Here is a 23,447-nt window from a genome sequence, read left to right on the forward strand (position 1 = left end):
ACTTCTTCTGACAATTTTGTTCTGAAGAAGGGTAAACGGATCGGAGTTAGATGTACAGCCCAGGGTGCCGGTGTCAGGATGTTGGATGTGGTGCATTTAATCTTTGAGGTTCTTTTCTGGTGATGTGGTGTCTAGAGTCCCACAACTCTCGGTGGCATACATTTACTGATGGGTTTGTAAGGATGCGCAAATTTAGTCAAATCCAAGTATTCCATGTGATAAATTACACGTTTTGAATTACACGTTTCTGTGACATTAACAGGAGTTACTGAGGGTGTGCTCCTTTCTAAGACTGTATTCTGTAGTTGTGATTGCTGCATTTACGTACCATTGTGTGAGATGAAATATAAACCCATGGTACTATGGGAGAATTTATTGTTTCTTACTCTCTAGACAGAATTTAGTGACTAACTTTCTATATTCTCATCAATGATTGCTTTTATTATTTCGGTTGCATTCACTTTTATTCAAAAAGACATTCGCTAAAAATTGCTTGCTTCATTTACTCCTAAATTGCAGATTATGTGAAAATTGCCCACACCCATCAAGCCAAATCCCATTACAGGTATACACTCTGTTGAGGTAATACAAGTAATGTGCTTCACTAAAAAATTATGCTGGGGCTGGCCTGGTGGTGTAGTGGTTAAGTTCACGTGCTCGGCTTCTGGTGCCTGGGGTTCATGGGTTTGGATCCTGGGTGAGGACCTACACATCACTCATCAAGTTATGCTGTGGCAGCATCCCACGTGAAAAATAGAGGCAGATTGGCATGGATGTTAGCTCAGGGACAACCATTGTCACCAAAAAAAAAAAAGAAAGAAAAAAAAGAAATTTACTTATGTGTAGACATGAGTCACAAATAGCAGGGGCTCAATAAGTATTAACCAAATAAATACATATTTGCTTTGATTAAAATCTAATTTAAAAGGGCCATAGATCTTTGATCCCAACATTGGTCATTCAGATTTGTTAAGTCAAAAATTGCTTTGTTTTCTTCTCCTAGGCTGCCATGAAGACCAAGATCTAAGCAAATGCATTTTGCTGGCATCTAAAACGGTGGAAACAGAATGTCAGAGAGGTACAAAATTATTATTAAGCAAACAGTACAGCAAAGTCCACAAGAGTGGAAGCACTGGAATCAATGACAAGAGGGTTAGAGTTATAGCTCCGGTTAAGACCCTAGACCAGTTATTAACCTCTTCAGATCTGGTTTTCCTTTTCTATAAAGTGAGTCTTATAATAACAGGGGGAGATACCTCAAGAGATGGTTTTTAAATATTCTGTGAAATAACAAAGAGCCTGGCACTGTGAAAGGACTCAGTAAACATTACCTACTATTATTAATTTATAGGATTTTTGACGGCTCTAGGTATATATTGGTTTGTTATTTGAAAATTTCCATTTTTAGCATGTCACACTACTGAATGATATTTAAAATTAAAAATTACTTTATTTGGAGGATTCTCTTAAGAATCAAAGTAGACTCAAATCTGGGAAGAACGTCTTTAAAAGTAGAGATGTAAGTCAGAATATTATGATTATATAAACTTGAATTTATAAACATTAAACTTTAATAATTTGGTTTTATATGTGAGAGAAATAATCTATAAACAAAATTTAAAATTAAGTAGAATTTTCTTTTCATAGTTGGCATGGGATTCACATTTTTGAACTGTGCTGTAGCTACAATGGTGTATGAAATACTGTCTCTATATTTAAGAAATTTACGGTCCAGTGGAATATCTAGTGACCAAAATTATGATGTAAGAGCAGTGGGGGAAATATTAATTCCATGAAAATAATTCGAGAGAGTAAAGCCAGGCATTTAATTTGTGTTGTGGACTACTGAGAATGCCATGCTTTTTCAAACCTTTTAAAGTTCTGCATCCGTCACGTATGCCTGTGTGTGTGTATATGTGTGTTCATGAATTAAGAAAACAAAACGAAAATGTCCTCTTTCATTCCAGTTCTTATTGCCTTATTTGTAGGAAGAAAAATCGTGTTTTCTTTTCTCACCCTTAAGCGAAGACACTGTTTCCCGGAAAGAACAATCATATGCATGCATAAACTGACACACAAGGCTTACATAACACAGTCACGTAAACAGCAAAATCCCTTCTAAGTAGTGAAAACTCTTCAACAGAAAAAGTGATATTTATGATGTTTTCCTCAGTTCTTCAGTTTTAATCTTTCTGCTTTCTTTCAAGTCCGCCGGACAGTGCCACACATAATTTTAGAAAAGGAAAGGCAAAAATCTTTTCCTGAACACTGACAGGAATAACAAATAGTCCATCTCTTCCTTGTCCTTTGACTTGGGTGACTCGTGCCCTCGTGTGTGACCACTAGGAGCCCTTTCTGTTGACAGTTACAAGCAAAGTGTAGATGCTTTGACGGACTGCTTGCACGGTCCAAATAAGCCAGGGTGTGCAGGATGATCTGGGCAGCAAAAGTGTAGCTGTATCGGGCACCAGATAGCCGTTCTGCTGGACGCGGAAGAAAGAGATGAAAAGAGAGAGAATGAGCACTCCCCAGTCTTCGTCATATTTCATTCATGAACGAAATGAATGAGATGAAAAATGAATTTAGACTTCCCATCTAACTTCAGCTTGTATGTCATTACTTAGAACTTTCCAACTGCCAGACACAAAAATGATTCTCAGATTATTATTCTTGAAATCAAACCCAATTTTCATAGTCTATAAGCTGTATTTAGTAAATTCTTTGTTTTCAAGAGTCATATTAGGCACAGTATGTCTGGTTCTTAGGCTTGACTCTGATCTTCTGCATGCCGAGGCTGAGAGGAAGCAGATAGAGCTATGGTACCGACTGCCTCTCCCGGAGCTGTTGCTCTCTAAGTGTAACCTCATCGTAGAATTAAGGTGGCATATTCTCCAAACTTTTTGAAAATCATTTGTTCCTAACTCAAAGGTCCAAGATTAAAGTATGCTTACACACTAATAAGAGGAGGAAAGACAACTAACTGGAAGAAAAAGAGATGAAGAACACGAACAAAGCGTTGTTAATTGCATTTAGTCTTTTCATTGTCAGTCAATCATATGATTAGCATATCCTGGGTGCCCACAGGGTACCTGAAAAAGAAGGTTGTAGAACTGTAGGGGCAGAGTATGGACAAGCCTGGAATTGCTACCTATTAAATGGGAGTAAGATGAACATTTAATACTGGTGTGATGTAATGTACCAGGCAACGTTTCTGAGAAGAGCTAAACTCTGAATTGCAATTTGATGGATAGATGTTGGATCATAAGCGTATTTCCATCGTACTTCAGAGTTTCTATTAATTTTTATAGGTAGATCTATCCTATTTTAGCCATTCATGCTATTAAATGTTTAGATTGTTTCTGAAATTTTGCTAATATAGAGAGCATTATTATTTTAATGGTAGAAATCTGAAGATTGCCTCAATGTCTGATAATAAAAAAAAGAAGAGATGAATCATGGCATGGAAATACCAAAGAGGATTGTATAACATTAAAATGATTCTTGCCAACACTTTTTGATGACTTAAAATTTAAAAAGTAAAGCAAAGACTGTATTATACATACATTTATATATTATGAGCTCATCAGTATAAAATTTCATATATGTATGAAAATATCAAGGAAATTTTACCAAAATTTTATTGTGGTTTGTTCTGTATGTGGGCTTATAGAAGATTACTAATGCATTTTTTTCTTATTCTTTGCTTTTTAAAGTTTTTTTCTAAAGATTATGTCTTATTTTAGAATCAGAGAACATCTGTGTGCCTAAAATTTCAAGAAATTTGACTTTGGATCAAAAAAATAAATATTTTTATGGTTTTGAAAGATATTTCTAGTTTTTTCTCCAAATGATTTTTATCACTTTAAGCAGGCATCAATACTATCAATAATACTAGCATTGAGTTAAAATAAAATAAAAAATATTTGCCTGATTTAATGTCAAAATACTTCATTGCTATTTTAATTTGCATTTGTTTGACTAGAAAATACCCAGATTATTTTCCCTGTTAGATTTCTAATTTCTGAAAACTATTTCCTTTAGTCTGAATTACATGTAATGTCCTTTGTCCATATTTCTTTATTATTTTATTCCCTTTATAAGAATTCTTTACATAGCATTAAAGTTTGCTGCAAATATTCTCCTTTGGGTGTGTTCTTTTTATTTTTACATTGTTAACTCTTCAGCAGTTTTAAATGGCCAAATTTCTTAATATTTTCCTTTGTGGCTTTATTTATAATTTTAAAAGTTTTTAGCCCTCCAGGGTTCTATAAATATTAAATTTGGTAGTTTTGCAAATGTTTGGCTAGTTTTTTAATTGAACATTTAAAATGATTATTTATAAAGTATTGTTTGTTGCATTGGCCTACATTTTTTCGAATGCTAATAAATGGTTTCAACACTGCTTATTTACGTTTCTTATGATGCTTCCTTTAATTATATATAAGTATATATAGATTCACATACTTATAAACATAGATATATATATAGAATGTATGTATGAATATGTATGCATAGTATTATTCCTTTTCTTTTTAGTGAGAAAGAGTGGCCCTGAGCTAACACCTGTGCCAACCTTCCTCTATTTTGTATATGGGATGAAACCATGGCTTGATGAGTGGTGCGTAGGTCTGCATCTGGGATCTGAACCCTTGAACCCCAGGCTGCCAAAGCTGAGTGCGTGAACTTAACCACTATTCCACCAGGCCATCCCCCTGTATAGTGTTATTCTTGAATTCATTATTTTATTCTTTTATTTTGTACATTTGTCTAAAATATACACTATTGTAGCTAGCCTTGCTTTAATCTTAATGAATTGTAATACTTTATCTTAGTACACACTTATTACTCCCCTTTTCATAAATTTTTAAATATTCTTGACTCTTAACTTTTCTAGATTAATTTTACTACCAATTTCTGTCATGCTCCAGGAAAAAAAAAATCCATTTGGGGCTATTTAAGATTGAGAATTATGTTAAATGTACAAATTAATTTAGAAAAATTGATTAACTTAAATAATTATGAATAACTTAATAATTTATTTGAACTCAACTGAATTTTCTGACTCCTTCTACCAGGAAAGACTGATGATCCTTGCAGAGGCATGAACGGCAACACAGAGCCTCAAACCTCCTGTCTCTTCACCTTTTCCCTCATAAGGCTCTTGGAAGCAACAGCCCTCCACAAACATGCCAAAACTTACTTTCTCTGCTTTGTTAACAGTTACGAATGAATGTTCCACAACTCATGGGATTAGTTTCCCAAAACGCTAAAATGTTTAACCAATTAAAAATTACTTAGGTTAACCAACGTCTTGAGGAGAAGACATTAAAACTCCAAGTCCTTCTTATCTCATGACCACTTATGACTTATCAGATTTCCTAACACTTGAGATTTCAAAATAAAGTTGTTGATTATAAAAATTCTGTGTCACAGGTCAGTGATGGGAAAAATAGATCTAATCTGTATCATAAATTTAGAACTTTGACTAGTCAGAGGGAACCACAGCGTCCGGGGAGAGAGGCCCATGCAAGGGTTGTTAAGCAATCATCCTTTTTCTGTTGCAATTTTGTGCGGCGCCCAAGTGTTGGTAGTGTAGGTGCATATATCCGAGCCATGATATCAGTTCATGCCTTGAATATCAATTTCCTTTTTATCCCAGTCAAGATGTCTGAGGTACACTGCAGTATATCTTAGAACCAACCCACTTCTTGAGTCCATCTCATTAGAGGCGTGATTTTCGATAACTTTCTCCATCTCATTTGTTATACCACACATATGCTTTGTGCCAAGCACTGGGTTGCAAATTTTACATATATTATTTTATTTAATACCCAAAATAAACCTGAAGAATACATACTATTCTAGATTCCCACCTAATTTTCACTAGTACTCTTGTTTCCCATATGCCTCAGAACTTGCAGTTTGCTGTACGTGGACAACTTTCCAGATGATCTCTAAGGCTCCATGGAACTCCAGAACCTGCATTCCGTCATTAGAATCTACCTGCTAGTATTGCCAACTGACTGACTCAGTGAGCTTTGGGTGAACTGGTGCTCTCTCTATGGTTAGCATCTGGAACTAAGTCGGGTGTCTCTTATCCCTCCCAGATCTGTCTGCTATCTTATCTTCTTTTGTCTTGTCTGTCTACTTATTTGTCCATTCATCTATTTGATGTATTGTCAAAGATAAGCAAAAGGAATTCTATTTATAATATTTTCAAGGACCCATAAGGAGACAGTCTTTATATTCAGTGTTGAAACTAACATAGAAAAATATGACCCCTTACTAGTGCTCATAGTTAAAGATTCTTAGCCTAAATGATTACTAGTCAGATGCACTGTGTTGCTCCTATAGACCCATGAATTTAGCTGGATGCAGTTTCAATACATTACAATGTGCCAACTGAGAATTTGATGCTAAAGTGGAGGAAAAAAGAGATGGGAGAAGATAGTTAGAGAAAGACACCAAATTGTTAAGGATTAAAAAGAATGGATAAATTAAAATGCAAAGGAAAAATTTAAAAAGATAAAAGGCAAAAAAGGGAACTTACAGTAAAAGCAAGTATATTACTATAATTTAATAAGAATAAATTAAGTGTGGGCCTTAAAATGAATATATTATACTATGCTCTACTATATAATACTCTACTATACAATACCATGTAATACTATGCTATAGTAGTAACCCTGTTATTGAGATTAGTAAAGGAAAATTTACCTTTGAAGCTTAAAATAACTCAAAGTAGAATATTGTTTATTGTGCTCTTGGCTGGAAAGCACAGTCTATGTTCCATATCTATATAGTCTTTGAAAGGAGAGCAGAATTTTGAGTTAGAATTTGGAACCTCAATTCACTTTTGCATTTGGTGCCACACTCAAATAAGATAGGTGTCCGTGTTGTTGCAAAATGTGAGTTGAGGTGATTCAGTTTCTAGGATGCTTCCAAAATGAAACTTTTTCTTAATGAGTGAAGGGAAGATTTTGCTAATTAAATTGTTTTGTACCTATTTATAAAAGTGAGATTAAATTCCATTGAATTTGCCTGTTCTATGTGTATTTGATCAAATAAATACGGAAGTTTAGCTGGTCAATTTCATAAGTATAGACAAACCCTTGGCGGCATGCAAGGCCTTGTGCTCATTGCTGTGGACTATACGAAGATAAACACGTAGGAGATCTTGCCCTCATGTTGCTCAGAGTTCTGCTGAGAATGGAAGGAGGGAGAAAATACATTTTATGTATTATGCAAATGCAAAGGCAGGACTGAGAATAAGCCAATGAGATATTTAAAAAAATTCTATCAAAGATTAGTATTCTGATCTGAGAGAGTGTCCCAAAGGTTGTGGCATTTGAGTTGGCTTGTAAGAAAGGCCAAGACTTTGATAGTTAGAAATGGGGGAGTAGGAAAGGCTTTCTACGCAATTCAGAACAATAATACTATTTATTGAGCATTTACTGAGTGTTTACTTTGCAATGAATATTAAATACCTAAATGCTTTACATGCAATTAACTAATTTACTTACTACTCAGTTTTACGTAGAAATGAATCATCGACTACATGAGACTTCGTGGATACCAAATCTTCATTTAACAACATAGTTTCCAAAACAGCAAACATATTTTAGATAGATGGTAGAGTTTTTATTCTAATTACAGTGAAATTTTATTCCGTGTTAAAGTGAGAATTATGTTTCAATGGTGATATTTTTTAAGTTCCTCATTTAATTTCCTTCCTTTTGTGATGTTTATTTTTCCTACTGGTATCAAAATTAAGTCTACTAGAACTTAACATACAGGCAAAGAATATTTTTAATACAAATTCCAAAAGGTAATATTTTGTAGCCTAAACACAGTTTTGCGTAGTTTTGGTGCAGTATTCAAGTGAGATGCATGTCTATGTTGTCGCAAAATGTAAGTTGAGTAGCTCAGTTTTCTAGAATGGGTCCAAAATGAAGGCAGCTTATGTTTCACAAGAATGGAAACAACTAACTGCTAATACGCATCAAAATGTTTTTCCTGAGCACTCTTAAAAACAAAAGGCCGAGAAATTATAAGTGTTGATAATTGTTCGGAGAAATTGACCTGGAAGGAAACAAAGAAGCTAGCTGTCATAAAGAGGTGCTACATTTCAAAAGACCTAGGTCACCTGCCATTTGGTAGGCAGAAAAATAAAAAAATTCTTTTTCCCAATAGCCAAAATACCTATTTCATACTTCATTATGAAATAATGAATATTTCATAATTCACTGTATATAGTTTCATGATATCAATATTTATCAAGCATGGAAAAAACGTTCATAAGTCTTCATGGCAGATGTGACTTTTTTTTTACCTAAGTTAACAACATTCTCCATAAACAGAAATGATTGTCTTCATGCTTATAATAAAATTGGTTAAATTAAGTGGTTCCGGAATACAGGTGAATTACCTTTAAGTATGAAGATTACGCAAAAGGGTGAATCACAAGATGACATGGAATCTCTGATGATATTCTGCCAAAAGGGATAGGGTTTACAAAAAAAGGGGAACCTTCATGAATCGCTATACCCCCCAAAATTAAAGATTCTGCTTTCTCCATTTGAGAAATCGCGTATAACTGAACTGGAGAAAAGTACAATCCCTCAGTATAAAAGCATATTGTTTAAAAGGAAGCGTGGGGTAAGTTCTATTATAGTCGTATGTCATCTACTTCATTTATGTATTTTCACCTTTAACAAAATAGCTCTTCTGATGCAAACTAACTCTGGTGTCAAATTTAGACATCAGCTGAGTAAATATTTCCAGAGAAGTATCTAGAAAAATGATTAGCAGGAAGTACAGCTACCAGAAGAGAATGGAAGGTAGGCAGTGGGAGGAGAACAGGAATAAACTTTGAACCAACAAAGACTTTTCCGTTCCTCTAGTTAACCAAAGTAATCTGCAAAATTTTCGCTGAGACAATTGTTATCGATGGTATTTTTTTGTTTTTTTGAAGGAAGGTTAGTCGTGAGCTAGCGTCCGCCACAAATCCTCCTCTTTTTTAATGAGGAAGATTGGCCCTGAGCTAACATCTGTGCCCAACTGCCTCTATTTTATAGATGGGATGCCTGCCACAGTGTAGCTTGATAAGCTGTGCTAGGTCCGTGCCTGGGATCTGAATCAGTGAGCCCCAGGCCACTAAAGTGGAGCATGCGAATTTGACTGCTGTGCCACCCGGCAGGCCCCAAGGAATTTTTGATTAAAGGAAAGTTATGGTGTGTTTGGATTTATCTTTAAGTCTCGTTCTCACCATGTAGCTTTAAATATTTCAACTGGATTGACTCAACTTGAAGTTCACTTGAGCATTTCCTAAAAGAAGAGATCTCTGATCTGGAGAGCCGTGTGGAGGCATTCTGAATTGCATAGACTTCTATGTAGATTTCGACAAGCTTATACATACATGAAGAGAAATAAAAAATGTGTAATCTGATGATACAACTCCTTCAGTCATTCTTGAATAATTACCCCTGCCTAAGAGCAAATAGGATCACACCAGAATGATTTCACCGATTGTTTTAACCCAGAGGATCTGATCAATATCTGAAGTGGGCCCTGTTTTCCTTGCCTCATAGACTTTTTCCTATTTTCCTGATGTAAATTAATCCCAGTGTTATTGTGGTGGTGGGTGGGGGTGGGTAGAGTAGGGATGTTTTATTTGTAGTGGGAAACAAATTTTGTGGTTGCTGACTCTGTTTGACAACATCTCCGTATGGATGGCAAGGATAATGATCTGATGTATGGACATGAGCAAGTGTTTCCTTAATTTTCTACTACCTGGTCCTCTCAGAATTTTCCCAGCTTTTTTGTTTTTGAACACATAAACAATGAAAAATGAAAATACCATGAGAGAGGAATTGTAAAGCAGTCAGTTGCTCATATGCTGGTCCCGCAGTTTCAATATATACAGATACTTAGAAAGAAGAAGAAGAGAAACTGAGAAATTTTCTACAAGCTAATGAGAGTATAAGAACTGGATTGTGGACAAGGAGGTAAGTGGGTAGGGGCACTTTAGTGACAAGAGCACCACCAACCAAATGGGACAAGTACAATGGAAGGAAGAGAAAGAACACAGGAAATAAACAAACAAAATGTCTCTGTAGATAACCTTAAAGGTGGTGGGTGGAAATCTGTAGGTTCTAAATATAATCTAAACATTAGGTCAACATTTGAAAGGCTTTTTTCAAGATTGAGGATTTTTAATTAATTTCTGCTGTTTGTGTTTGTTGTAAGGAGACAATACTTGTATTATACTTAGAAAATAAACCAAATGAAGATATTGTCTTATCTCAGGCTCTTTTGATTTTATTCACAGCAAGAAAATGATCCCATAATTTTTATGTGACTCATATGCAAAATGAAGTGCATTCATCCATCTATGTGGTCTACTGATGGGAAATAAAATCAGATATTTCACTTCTGACTTCATCAAGCAAAAGAAAAATCAGTTGTGATTCCAAGAAGAGATGAACTCAATTGGTAAGGAAATATTTGTTTTAGAATTTTCAGAAAGAATTATCAATAGCGTACTGTAAAAAGCGTTAAAGGCCAGAGTGTAACGTTTGTTTGTTTTTTAACGAAATCATAACTGGCACATAAAGGAACATATTCATATTTGAGAAAGATGCAATTGCGAGAATATTTAAATTTCCTCCTGTGCACATAAAAAATAAAGTTCAGGTGTCATTGAGAAACATCATATCGTATTCTGAGCTCTACACTAGTAAGCTGTCAACTTCTTGAAGACCAAAAAGATACTTTGACGTGCTTTCATGTGCTTTGGTTTTTTGCTTGAGGAAGATTAGCCCTGAGATAACATCTGTGCCAGTCTTCTTCTACTTTTTGTATGTGGGCTGCCTCCACAGCATGGCTGATGAGTGGAGTAGGTCTGTGCCAGGGATCCAAACCTGCAAACCCAGGCTGCTGAAGAAGTGGAGTGTGCTGAACTTTAACCATTTGGCCATGGGGCCCGCCCCTCATGTAATTTTTTGACTTCACTTCATTATGTTGGTCTTATTTTGGTATATAGATATAACCTTAGTTCATTTGTTCTGTTTATTTTAATTTCTAAACTTAAATTCTGTAATCTAAAAGTATATGCCAAGTTGGGAAGGTGTTTCTCCTGTTTTGTTTTCATTTCTGTTTTCACATTTTTTTTTCCTGGGACTAGGATATTTTGTGACAAGACGGCATTGAATGTGCATAAATTTAATTACTACTTGTTTGGTCAAATATTTGATTGGGGGATTGGTCAGCAGGGTTGAGAAGAAATCAGCCCTGAGAGTTTTATATTAAAACTAATTTAGGAGGAAGATTCTGCCCCCATTTGCTTCTGCTAGTCAATGACAGGGTGAAATCTGAGTTCTTTCAAACATTGGGATGCAAGATGAAAATGTCAATCCTACCCTCAGATGTTTCTCAGTGGTCGTATGTTAGACATTGTAGATAAAGCCTCTATGTATGTCCTCACAGGAAAGTTTACCTTGGCTGGCAAGTCTAGAAACTCAGCAATACTCGCTATAAGTCTAAAAACACATTCACACAGTGCTATTTATAATTTATGCGCTTAATGTTTTGGAATGGGTAATTGATATCATTAACATAGAAGTTCCTTAAATTTACCTTTGGCATAAAGGTTTTTGTAAACTTGTTTTCAAGAAAGAGGTGGGACCTAAAAAAGGAGAAATAAAATATTGTTTAGTATGCATGTTTGACACTCAGGTTTATTGATATGTTCTGCCTTTTATAAGATGAATACTATGACAAATGACAGAGAAAAGATTGCACGTTACTATCTCTGTTCTATCTATGTACTGCCAGTGGGCAAAGATTTCTCATTTCATACATCATTTACAACTTCCTACAGTAATTTCACACAGTTCATATCCTCAGTACAAGGCATAGCAATTATCTCTACACATATATGCATGCAGGCATACTGAATATGAAAACCATGCACTTCCAAAAGTTGCAGAGTTCATGCGCCCCCAACCAATAAAAGATAGTAAAAGCCAGTAAGTTGTCCAATTAAAAAACTTTCCTATTTTAACTGATGCCCCAGTGTTACCTCAGAAACAGGTTGTTTCAGGAGGTATTTTAGAGTACTGTTTGTAAGAGTAAAATAATATTTTCAGTTTTCCCCATTGCTTTTGTATTCCAAAAGTTACATTAAGAAAAAAATCTTATTCCTTTTTCTATCCACTTTTACTCTTTTGCCTCTAAATAGAATAAGAAAAATACAATATTGCGTTCTGGAATGGAGAAAAAACTTAAAAACAACCTCCTAAAATGTACAGATTTGCAATTTTAAATGTGAATAAACATTAAAGTTTGACAGCGTTTGTTTATTTTGGACTTTCTAAAATTATTTTATCATAATTTTCCTACTTTTTCATCTAATATAGTACACGTAACATTTAGAGAGATTATAAATTGCTAAATTGATAGATAATTCATAGTCTCCAGAAATAAATTCTGAACTTCTTCAATTGTGTGATCAATAACCCATAATTAATTTTTAACTTTTGAGTTTCCAATTTTTTTCAAATTTCACTGTTTTTCATATTCTGGCTTTCATGATATGTGGTTAGAATAATAAATAGTAACTACCTAGTTCCTTTCAAAAGTCCAGAAAGTAATATTTCAGATTCAACAAATACAATGAATCCTATTAGCTACTTACTAATGAATTAGTACCCTACCTCTTTTCCAAAATTATTTCATATATTGCCATAGTGTACTGCTACTCTTCCACAACCATGAGTTTTTTAAGAGTCTTTTCTTTCTTTTGGGAGATTGTTCTTCAAATTTCCTTTTATTAACCTTTACTTGAGATCCATGATGCATCAAAAGGCAGAAATCTAAGCATCTATAGAGGCTATGGTTTCCCTTATCTAAATCCTTGTATTCTAAGATAAGACAGGAACATATAACTGGTATATTCTACCTTTATGACACTTTCAGTTGCTAAATTTTGATAAACGCACAAGAAATTAGAGGTCTTTGTTCATTACTTAAATTAAGAAGAGATTTCCAGGGCTGTTCTGTGGCTGACCACTTTCTTGTCCTTGCATTGGTCTTCTTCTGCACTTCAATATCTTTATCTGTAAAATGAAACAAACTGGATAATTTTTAATTTTCTTAATATAGGTAAGATCTTTTTTATTAGCTATGACACCAGAAATGTTATATGTCTGGAAACCAAACAATTTGGCAAATTGCTTTTCAGGGTACAAAATGAAGACACTGATTTTAAAAATCAAGTTTTTTGTTTGTTTGTTTGGTGAGGAAGATTGGCCCTGAGCATCTATTGCCAATCTCCCTCTTTTTGCTTGAGGAAGATAACCCCTGACCTAACATCTGTGCCAATTGTCCTCTATTTTGTATGTGGGATGCCACCACAACATGGCTTGATGAGCAGTTTGTAGGTCTGCGCCCACGATACAAACCCATGAACCCCAGGAGGCCAAAGTGGAGCACGTGAACTTAATCACTACAATCCCGGGCCAGCCACCCCAAAATCAAGATTGTTTTAATGACTACTGCATTTAACTTTATTTGCCAATAATCCTAGTAGTATTACAGTTAATGACAAACAGTAACTATAGAAATAGTTCCATTTTACCTTAATTCTATGGATAGTCACATTTTTAAAAACAGGCCAGCATTTTCATCAATGCTCAAATCCACATATCTGTTTTTCATAGCTATTTTGTTTTGAAGACTTTTTATTAAGCATTTTCAAATGCCTGAATAACATAGGGATAAAGTAAATATCCATTCAAGCATGATTTAGAGTTTTTAAAATGGAGAATGTAGTCAAAAGCAGTTCTTTTAATGAGCTTAAACATGGAAATGATTGTTGAAAAGCCACACTGATTAATTCTTCATAGCATTGACCCTGAAATAACAGAAAGAGCTATAATAGCATCATACATACCACATATGTAGAAAATCCACATTAGTAATTTTATACAGCCTAAGTCATTTCTTCCTTTCTAATCTTCAGATTCAGACCAAAGCTATTTTTGATTGCAACTCCATTCTCTATGTACACACAAATAAAAGAATGAGTGGTGTTGTCAGGCAATACTTTTCTAAAATTATAATACTACTAATTCTATGATCAAATCTCACTTCTTCTTTACTGATGTTATACTAGAGACATTTTATCATTTGTTCATTCAACAGATGTTTTTTGAGGTCCTCCTCTTACATAAGGTAATGTTTCAGATTCAACAGACGATTCAACAAATGTCTGGAACGTAATGTTTCAAGTTCAACAAATACAGCTAAGGCCAAGACTTAGCTAGCTAAACCTTACTTAGTTTGACAATAATTAAATTCAGTGTCAGATTCTTGCCATAATAAGGATGACTACATGTATTAGTTTTCTATTGTTGTATAAGAAATTACCCTAAAAGTTATGGCTTAAAGCAACAGACATTTTTTTATCTAACAATTTCTGTGCATCAGAAGTCTGAGAATGGATTAGCTGTGTCTTCTGAAAGGCTGCAGTCAAGGCATTGTTCAGGGTTGAGTTCTCATCTGAATACTCAACTGGGGAAGGATCCATTTGCAAATTCACTTAGGTCACTGCCATAATTAATTTCCTTGCAGTTGTAGGACCGATGGCCTCATCTTCCTGCTGGCAATCAGCTGGAGGTCCTTGCGGGCTACTGGCTAGAAGCTCCCCTCAGTCCAGGAGGCTTCCCTCCATTCCTTACCACATGAGCCTTCCAACATGGCTGCTTTCTTCATCAAGACCAACAAGCTTGAGAAATATTCCTGCAAAATGGGACATATGGTCTTATGTAATGTAGTCACATAATCACATACATGTAGCTACACACATCCCATTGCCATTGTTATTTTCTATTGGTTAAAAGCAAGTCACAGTTCTCACCAACATTCAAGGAAGGGGGATCACACAAGGTCATCAGGAGGTAGAAATGATAGGGGACACTTTAAGAGTCTATAATACTACATAAAGCTAACAATCAAGGTATGAGCAATTCATTTTCAAATAAATGCATAAATAAAAATAGAAATAGTATGGTGTAATTCAAATATTTTTCCTGGAAATTGGGAAATTTGGCTTTGCTATAAGCAAGTTGCATGACACAGTCACCTGAGTCATCTCTCTGGCCCCAGAAGGATTTGAGTGCCTATCTGAAAATGGGGGGACTAGACTAGAATTATTGCTAAAATAATTTTCAGCTCTAGACTTTTTACAAGGCATAGACTATTTGGAATACATAGAATATACAATGAACTAAATGTTTTACTTTTTACCCCAGGCATTTATCCAGAAGTCTAAGTCTTCTTAATGGCTTATAACAAAAAGGCTAATCTATCAGGATTTCAATTTAATTTAAATGCACTTTTGAATGTTTATTCTAAACAAGTCATGGAAGTAGTAGAGAAAATGGTTAAGAAGATGAGTTCTAGTGTCAGATACTTGAGTGCAAATCCTGGTTCTTTCTCTCATCAACTGAGTGACACTGGGTAAAATATTTAATCTCTATGGGTAACATGAAATGATAATAGTACCTAATTTACTAGATTGTTGTCTCACAAATGTTAATTATTTCATAAATATTAGCTATTGTAGGTTTTCTTATCATTACAATATAATGTGTCATTGTGCTAGGCAAGGAAAATATATACAAGGTGAAAGTTTCTGTCCTTTCAAGGGACTCACAGAAATAGTGCTTTATTGAAATATTTTCTATTCCAGGTAGACCACGTTATCATAAAAAAATGTTTTATTTCCCTTGAGATTTATCAGTAACCAGGATAGAGTTGAAATTCTTGTTTAATTTGCTAAATATGGTTATATTAATAATTGAATAATTTCTGTTGGACTTTGTCCAACATTCTCAGAAAGAATTAACTAGGGCAAGTTTTTTTAATGTAAAAATACTATCTGCCTATGAAATGTTCATTTTGATTCTGTATATTCTGTTCTTTTGTGAGCAGATTTCCAGGTATGACACTTCATGGTTATTAATAAATGGACCATACATAAATTATGCATTAAGAAAAAATGAAAGACAAAAGCACTGAACATCCCTTTTGCTAGTTAGAGGAAACAGTTTCACTGTCTGACATTGAAGACAAGACAGTCAGTACAATTTCACAGAATTACAAGCAGCCAGATTCATACCACCTCATCTTTCAAACTCTCTTTTGTTCTCTACACAGAAAAATCGCACAGCATGAGAAATAACCATGGAGGGACAGTCATTTTGCTCTGAAGAAGGAGAATCCTTACGCATACACCTTTTCTGAAATTGTTTTTACCACATGGTCTCAAGTTTTCAGTCTTTGAAGTTCTTCTATGACACGGGGAGAAACTCAAGAGACCAAAAAATACAAAAGTCAGATACTGAAAAGCTCCCATGAAAGTGGACATCCTTGACAGCTGACAAACACATAATGTGAATGTAATAAAGCATGGCAAATATTGATGTGTTTCATGAATACGTGGATGCCTTTTGAGGGAACTTAACTGAAGACAAGTACGAAGGTAGATCTACTGATGAATTCCTCTTTACTTTCAACGTCAAGGAGAGAAAAGGAGATACCAAAGGAGCTGAGAAGAGAAATGATCAAATAGCTGCATCTCAGTTGGTGAAAATCACACCAAATCCTTTTGAGTATGCACCACAATCTGAAATTGTCTTTTTTCTTTACTTATTCACTTCTTTGTTGTATCTCCTCATTTAGAATGTGAGATCCAAGATGGCAAAGATCTTGTGTGTTTTGTTCATCACTTTAACCCATTGCCTAAAATTGCATAAGGCCATGGTAGGTGCTCAATAAAAAAATGCTCAATGAATGAATGAGGAATTGAGAGATTGAGATTCTAGTTTTTCCTGCAACGAAGTAGCCGGGGGACCTTAGGATAATCACTGAACCTCTTAGAGGCTCAATTTCTTCACCTTTAAAATGATAGAATAGAACAGATGGCTAATGTTTCTTGCAGTACTAGTATTTATTGATGGTATGCATGTTTCAAGGGTTCATTTGGTAACCAACTAATGTTTTCACAAGAAACATTTCATTCCTGATTAAACCATGTTTTTTGTCTAAGTCCAGTTTTGGTTATTCAGATGCCCAAATAAGGTCAAATGAAAGGTTCTTGTAAGTTTACATTGAAGGTTCTTTAAAAAATTTTTTTAATGGTGAGTTTTTTAATGTTAATTAAAGTTAATTAATTAATTTAAAAGTTAAGTTAATTTTTTAATAATGAATTTCTAGAAAATTTTAAATACAGGTAGATCTATTTAGTAGAGGAAAGAGAATTGAGAGATACCCAGTTCTTTCCAAATTTAGTTGTGCTATGAACATCTTGGATGAGTTGGCATTAGAAGAATCTTCATTTGTCTCTTTTTATATTCTGTGTGGTAGATGTAAATTCAATATTATACTAAACACTCTTGAAGGGATTTGTTAACAAAGCCTGACTTCACCACATAGGCAAGTGATTGAATGCACAACTGTGGAAAGATTTTGCTAATCGTGCTGGAGAATATTTCGGTTCCTTTTCCCCCTTGTGAGGATGTTTTAATTTTTAATTATGCGTGTGTTTCTTTCTCAACAGTCCTAAGTGTGGTATATAACATTTTAATAAGATTAATATATAGAATTCCAAGTATATTTCATTTAAAATATAAACTTCTAAATATGGTAACACAAAGGCATTTAATTTCAGCATTCACTATATTGAAAATATTTTTAAAGTCTTTTATTTTGCTATTGTAATTGCAAATAGGAATGTGAAATATGATTAAGCACTAGGGGATTAAGAATGCTACAATAGTCATATTTAAAGAGCACTATTACATTCATATTTTAAAACCGTGTCCTTTATTGAGTTTGAATTTACCTGCTAAGTGAATCTCAAATGCTATTAGTTGTTATTTGTTGATTTCTAACTTCTGAGCAAATGTATAGAAAAGGTGTGCTTACAAAACTTGGAAAACATTTATGTTAATCATTTTTATTGACGTACCTTCCCTCTAGACTGTTAGAAAGTAAAGGGATTCAGAATTAGAGTTCCAAATAGAAAAAATGAAACTAGTAAACTCTACTGACGTGTAACTTCTTAAGAATTTCAGCGTACAATTTGCCCATACAGGTTCCATTAAAGTTAATGGGAGTCGTGTGACTGCTTCTCTCTGTAGGGTACTAAAAATGTACCCTGCAGTATTCAAAAATCTGAACCTAATTTTTACTTTCTCTTAACCTTGATTATGATACACTAAAGATAGACACTTTCATTATCACACGCATATAGTAAATTTTATATAAAGATTTGAAAATAATCTACTTGGGGAAGAGGCTGAATTTATATGGGTCAGAGTGGAATTTTAATTAGTGTTGCAAATACGGGTACTGCTTTCATTATAATGATAAAACAAGCATGAGTATCTGTAATTTACCCTCTAGCTATACAAATGAGAACTTAAACCTCAATGAATTCAATAAATGAAACATTTTCAGAACACTTACTTAAAATCAGGTCTACTTTTTAATCAGTCATGTTTTAAGTGAATGCTTATTAATAGATCATTAATAAAACATGCTCATAAAATGAGATTTCAAGAAAGAGGTGAGATGAATAGAAGACGAAGAAAATAAAAAGACCTAATGGATAATTTTAAATTTTGTTTTAAACAATTTAGTTTTAGTAAGTTAATTTATTTCAAATTAAAAAGTGAGTTCTAAATCTTCCTTTTTTCAGTTACATATGAAGATAAAACACTACAGATTATACTGCCTGTGAATTCATGACCCTTTAATACTGCCCAAGTCCTCTCTGCTTTTGACATTCAAGCTAAAATAGTAATCTCATTTTTTTCCTTTAAATAATTTCTGCCTGACTTCTATCACCACCTGGGGGAATGAAATGATAAGGTTTTATTTTTAAAGAATGCAAAAAGAAAAGGAAAACTATATACATGAGTAAATACCCCACAATCCATTTTTCACTGAAATCAGCAGCTATGTTGCAGAAAAGCGACAAGCACAAAATTTTTCCTGAGCACAAAGAACACGGGGAAAAGGCAGGCAATATTGCAGAACAATAAATAAGGCAGAACACTCTCCAAGGGTCCAGAATTTGGTTTGTATAATCTTCCAGAAGGCAGAATTTTTACCCAATAAAACATAAACTGCAATTAGGACTGATCTTTTTATGTTATACATTTATCTTCTCTAGATTTTTATTACAAGGTTCTCTGTGTGTAAATTACAGAGAGTCCCACGAGTTTGGGTGGGGCTGGGGAGAACAGTTACAATTACAAATAAATTCAGAGTTTCCAGTTTATTGAATCTGATGTCAAACACTCAGCTACTGAACTTCATCAGATTTCCAGAGTACTTCCAGCTCAAGATCCTGTTACTTAGAATTGGCATTCAAGCTTGCAACCATGAAAACGTTTTGTGCTGCAGTTTGCTTCTCTGATCTTTGGGCTTCCCGCTGCAAGCTGTAAGCATCCAAACTACGAGGGCTCGTTGGACCCATCGGATTTCGGCTTTCCAGGCTGATTTGTGGCACTGACCGCAGAGCAGGAGAGGCTGAAGATTTTTTAGTCCTCATTACCTATAAGTTACTCTTGAAGGAGAGTGAAAAACTTAAATGTGGCTTCTTGGAGTTATGTCTGGCAGTCTGGGCTATACCAGTCGCTGACCAACCACATAGCTCTCAGAGGTTTTAGCACAGCTCCAATCTGAATTATTCTGATTCTTGACCTGATTTTATAAGGCCCCACTCTTTCTCTTTTGAGGACATGGTTAGGTGTACCATAGATTAAAAATACTTTTACCATGCTAATGTCTGTTGTTTTTGAATTTTGAAAGGAATGAAAATCGTGTTTAAGATTTTGCAATGCCTTTTGAAATAACTAGAAATACCATAGGATGCTGGGATTATTTGTCATGACTTAAAAAAAAGTGTTATTGTTCTTCTTGTGCTTTGTGACTTTACAAGAAGAATAACAGGATGAGATAAGACCACAGCTCAGACTCTGAATTAAGTACAATGTATCAAGAATATGCAGAGACCTGAAATGTCATACCTGCACAATGTGTGTCGGTGTTTAGCAGAAGGACCAATCCTATGTCATTAAGACAGTGCCTCTACTGTGGATTCTGGGATACTCTTTTCATCACTGGAGTTCTGCGACTCCACTTCTATTTCTCATCCACACGAACTTGTTCTGGTTCAAGGTTATTTGGTCCTTCTTTTGTACTACACTGGAAAAATGCTCTTCTCTTTCTCCCATAAGTACCAAATTATACTGAAATCATTTCTTTAGGAGTCTGTCTCTTTCCTTAAAATGTAAGTACCCTAAGGGTAGGGAACATGTTTCACCAATGTTTACAATCTGTTTTACAACTGGTGCTCAGGCTTTATTGAGCGGAATAGCTCGGGTTACATGCTTCTAGAAAGTTCTCAGTCTTTCAATCTCTAATTGTTACATGTTGAATTTTTACATAGAGACCTAATTTGTATGACAAAGCCTCTGTCAAGGTTATTTCTTTCAGCTTAGCTATTTCTGCCCAAATTTGCTTTTCCTTAATTCTGTACTATGCTTAGCGGTGAGGTTCTCTCTATGTTCCCATCACATCATGTGCTCTGCTAAAGCCTTCTGCGAAATGTGTCCTACAAGATACCAGCTGCTGGTGACCGTCTCTGGATTCCCTCTGCCCTTAATGCATGTTCCAAGTATGTTATGAGAGTGGAAGCCAGAGGCTCTGGCACAAAGAGCTGCCTTTACAGCCTTCCCTGTGGCGGGGACTGCGAAGTCTGCGTTACCATGTGTTATGTGATGACTCAGTTCACCCCAATTTGCCCTTTGGGAACTGCTGTGAAAACTTCTTTTGTACAGTAAATCATGACAGCATTTGGCCTTCATTCGGGGGTGAATGCATGGTTTATATATTAAAGCCATTTCTTTTTTCCCTTTAGAAATACCATGTGGCATCAATTTGTTTGTAAGCACAAATCAAATGGCAGTTTAGGATCCTCCAGATGATCCAGAATATGCTGTATTAAGTTTTTAAAGGTTATCAGAGCAATGAAAACCAAACACTGAAAAAAATTAAGAAGCTACTTGAATCCCTCAGAATACGTTCATATACCCACAGACATCCTCAGATACTTGGAGAAAATCTGCTCTGAAACTTTTAAAAATGCCAGGGCATTAATAACACAGGTCAATAATTAATATCCTATTTAGAAATATGTACTTTTTTCCACATGTGTGTGTGCATCCACAGAACTGAAATGTGTTCCACCCAGCCAGCAGAATTTTATATCATTGGTCTTCAGCCACAGGTGAACTTAGAGTACAGAAAAAGGACCAGTGTCAATTTCATAGCTCCAACTTCTCAAATGTGTTGTATGTGGATAAATATGGTAATTCCCTGAGTAACTTGCTCATTAATGTCTCCAGCCCCCCAAGAAATATCCCAGGCTGTGCACTATGGGTTTCCAAATTGGTCCATCCAGCCATACTTGTGGCTCTTGTGGTTGGTCTGTGGCTTGAAACGTAACTTGCCCAGCAGTTCTGTTTCCAAAAATAGGCCCAGGAAGTTTGTGACCATGTTTGGTTTGTTCCAAAGGGGCTGCCATATATTTAATGAGGTTGTGAACATACACTAAGATTTGTATATGGCTCATCAAATAAAATACATCTTCAACCCTCTTTCACTTCAGTACGTGGTTTGGAATGGGCTGTTTTACAAGCACATGTGTTTATCATATGACTTTATTTGGGGACAAATAATCACTTCTTACGTTTAGGATACAGATTCTGAATAGCTTAACACTCTGCTTCATTCCTCCCAAAGTAAGAAAAAATTTTAAGCTGGGTAGTCCTTCTTTCCTCTTATTCCTGGCAGGTTTCTCTGGATGTTAACATGTCTTATTTAACTCAAATGTGCCATTTTAGCAAGGTAGGGAGATAAAAAACCTGTGGCTTAAAGTCCCTTTTCACCCAGAAAGGCGTATAACTAATGTCTTTCTGTGTGCCGAGGGGAATAGGAAACCTCTTATCAATGACGTGCATTTATGAGCGCAATGTGCGCTGCTGGTCTGTGCACCAGACAAGGAGCCAGGAGACCTTGATCTCCCTCTGTTGCTCAACCGCTCTGCGACATTAGGCAAATCATTTACCTCCTAGGTCACTGGCTTCTTTTATTTTTCTACAAAATATCTGCCCCTCGCACATAAAAAGAAGGCATTGTGACTAATATTGATAATAGCTATAAAATGCATTTTTCTTCTCTAAGTCTCTATCATAACATTTAGAGCAACAGAGGTGGTCTTTTACTAAATGAACCTTGGTAGTGGTTAAATAACTCACCCAATATCTTCCAGTTTACTGTATAATGTAATAAGCCACATTCTATGAATAAGCCGAATGGATAAAATGTCTTTCATTTGATGATTCAGATGCAATCCAATAAAGCAGAATATTCCATAGAGTTTATTTCCTGTAATTGTAGGAGATAAAATTGATTTTCTCATTTTTTTTTCCTACTGTTTGCGACAGTGACTGATTGTGAGAGAAGACTAGAAATAGAATTTGTCATGAAATTTGAACCTTCACAAACCTCATGGTACTTCCTTTGAAAAAAAATGTAGAGCTGGTAGTCTGTATGAAATTCTGATGCGGACTCTTCCTTAGAACCTTACAAGAAAAGAGAAAATGTGTGAAATGGAGATTGCACAATCTTGTCTTGAAGCAGAAGACTCATCTGGAAGCTCCTGGCATTTCCTCAATAAAATTCAAATGATATTGAAAAAGTTAATGTGGTCCCTTTGGCGTCCCCTTGGTCTGGGTCAAGGATTCGGCCAGCGAGCCACTGCATTCAGGGGCTGGGGCCAAGGATTTGACTGGCACTGCTGGTGGGTTGAGTGGGTGAGTTACATGAGCAAATAAGTATGCTGAGGATAATAGAGCCAGGTACTATTTTTGCAACTTTTCTGTAAAGTTTTACAGTATGTCAAACTAAAAAGAAAAATAGAAACAGTTAATGTGGTTAAGAATAATAGTTTTACCAAAAGCATACCTTATTTTACATTTATCTCATATGGAACATTATATATACAAATATATATACACACATACAGATTTATGCTATATATTATCTTTATGTTTTTCATATGTGCATACATTTATAGCTATGTTCTTATCCTTCCAGTTTCTCTAAGATTCTGATACATTCCAGAGCAAAAGAAAAAAACCTTACAAAGCAGATCAGTAAGACAATAAAAAGGAAGACTTTTGAAAGTGTAAAAGATTTATTTCAAGTCTTAGCAGTTAGAACGTAGTGGTCTAAATGAACCATCGATGATGGATTCGAGGAGCAAATTAGGATACAGTGAAAAGAGAAATATATTCAAGTTTGTGCTG

The 23,447-nt window shown here is 35.0% G+C and overlaps 1 long non-coding RNA gene across 4 annotated transcripts in view; it reads left to right on the forward strand.

The window, feature by feature from the left end:
• LOC103550942 (uncharacterized) overlaps positions 1–22,831 on the forward strand; it is a 60,861-nt gene extending 38,030 nt beyond the window's left edge. For 2 of the 4 annotated variants that reach the window (XR_011542989.1, XR_011542987.1), the window contains 5 exons: positions 1,004–1,078; positions 4,537–4,674; positions 5,913–6,064; positions 10,331–10,494; positions 16,222–18,527. This is a non-coding gene — a long non-coding RNA (uncharacterized lncRNA). Of the gene's footprint in view, positions 1–1,003; positions 1,079–4,536; positions 4,675–5,912; positions 6,065–10,330; positions 10,495–16,221; positions 18,528–22,583 lie in introns of those variants that run through there. The other 2 variants (XR_011542990.1, XR_011542988.1) reach the window with 2 other exon arrangements.
• Positions 22,832–23,447: the final 616 nt, after the last annotated feature.

The sequence above is a fragment of the Equus przewalskii genome, chromosome 8 (genome assembly GCF_037783145.1).
Source record: "Equus przewalskii isolate Varuska chromosome 8, EquPr2, whole genome shotgun sequence".
Lineage (NCBI taxonomy): Eukaryota > Metazoa > Chordata > Mammalia > Perissodactyla > Equidae > Equus > Equus przewalskii.